Below are 2,072 nucleotides of genomic sequence, written 5' to 3' on the forward strand. Positions count from 1 at the left end.
AAGAGAGAGAGGTTGCCATGCTAGTAAAACTAGATCCTAAGATAAAATAAAACTTAGAGGTCTGCAAATACAAGTCCTTAATCAAGAGGAATGTCATTTCCACCGACATTCATGAGTGTCAAATATCCTCAAAAGCTACAGAAAGGGCATAAGTTAAAACTATTAATGTGGGAAGGATATGGGTAGGATATATCAGATGCAGAATATCAGACTTAAAATTACCTCCTGAATGAGGATGATCGGTGTGTGTTTGTGGCATGTAGCATGGCATAGATAGAATGTGAATCAGACTTCTTATCCTGAGACCTAGATTCTAGGCCAGTCTATAATTATTATGCATCACTGAGCTGTACACATGATTTCTCATCTGTGAAATGGAGTAGAATTAAAAGATTCCTACATTATTTTCCAGCAATAAATCACATGATCTGGAAGAAAATATTTACTTCTGACAATGAATGAACTGTAGAAAAAATTGATTAGGCTTGTACTGATTAAAGATGTAAATAGTTTTGGGGGATGTTGATCACCACCTCCTCAAGGAACAGAACTGATCGTTTTCATTACACCACTGGAGCTTTAACTTTGATACAATCAACAGGTTTACTCATACATAAGTTAGCCACTAGGGCCTTCTTCTTGCTCAGGTCTTGGCCGAAAGTATCTATCTGTGTGCCTGTGCAGTGACCAACCTAGACTTGGCACATGTGCTGAGCAGGATTGGCCAAGTTGGCCAAGCTGAAAACCATGGCATAGGTACCAGTGGAGTCCACAGTTGAAGAGCTGAGGTCCAGGCCGTTGTCAGTGGAGCCCTGCAATTTGACAGAAAATTTAGGTCCCTCTGCACCCCCAAGGATACCTCAAGAATCCCTGAGGCCAGTCTAGGTTGAAGCAGCTCTATATCGAGACGTGGTAACTCACAATGACCCAAAGCATTTGAAAAGGAAGCAAAGTGTGGCAGTTTCCCTTTCAGAATAACAACCTGCTCCTGAAGGATCATTCCCTAAACTTCAGAGGCAACAGCAACAAGTGGTACAGTTTTCAATTGTTCAAGAGTGTATGGACAGACAGTCACTGGAAATCTCAGCAGCTGAGTAGTAACAGAATCAAGCCTTTATAATGTGTAAAATAAGTATTCATTTCCTGTTTCCTGGGATAAATATCCACTCTTCCAAAATCTGAAGATGAAGAGAGTTGTAAAAAATTTTGTCTGGGTGAAATGTTAGGTGCAGAAGGGGCTGTTGGATCAGCTACAATTGAAAGTCCTAGGATACATTATACACAGATTGGTTTTCCTCCATTGCTTCATACTGTTAGAAGAATGAAGAAGTAGCAGTAACTAGTTACTTGTTAACTAATAACTAGTGCATAACTGGTTTGGAGAAACAGACTTTTTTTTTTACAGAATTGGGGTGATGGCTTTATTTATTCGTTATTGGCTTGTCTTGAAGAACCTTACTTACCTGAGAGTCATTCACTGACTTGGCAGCTTGCAAGAAGGTGCTATGAACTTAGGCTCTTAGTGGACAACAAGGATGATGAGAGTTCCTGCTTTGAATGTATTAATCTGCTTGGTTAGCAGGTGTTTTCATCAACGTGGTATGGATGGTAAACCATCTTGGTGCAGCTGATCTTGGAGATAGAAGATACTTGTGATGATGGCAGGCTGAGTCTGAGGAAGTTTGGGTTGGCCAAAAAGTTCATTTGGATTTTCCTGTACCATCTTAGAGACAAACCAAAAGGAACATTTTGGCCAACCCAATACAATGGATAAGGTCAGCTTTCATTCCAATCCCAAAGAAAGGCAATGCCAAAGAATGTTCAAAGCACCGCACAATTGCACTCATCTCATATACTAGCAAAGTAATGCTCAAAATTCTCCAAGCCAGGCTTCAACAGTACGTGAACCATGAACTTCCAGATGTTCAAGCTGGATTTAGAAAAGGCAGAGGAACCAGAGAACAAATTGCCAACATCTGTTGGATCATCGAAAAAGCAAGAGAGTTCCAGAGAAATATCTACTTCTGCTTTATTGACTATGCCAAAGCCTATAACCGTGTGGATCACAACAA

At 40.3% G+C, this 2,072-nt stretch overlaps 1 pseudogene; it reads left to right on the top strand.

The window, feature by feature from the left end:
- The first annotated feature begins 747 nt into the window (after window positions 1-747).
- On the top strand, window positions 748-1,631 carry LOC102276046 (gem-associated protein 2 pseudogene; annotated as a pseudogene).
- The last annotated feature ends 441 nt before the right edge of the window (window positions 1,632-2,072 follow it).

The sequence above is a fragment of the Bos mutus genome, chromosome 10 (assembly GCF_027580195.1).
Source record: "Bos mutus isolate GX-2022 chromosome 10, NWIPB_WYAK_1.1, whole genome shotgun sequence".
NCBI classification, from domain to species: Eukaryota; Metazoa; Chordata; class Mammalia; order Artiodactyla; family Bovidae; genus Bos; species Bos mutus.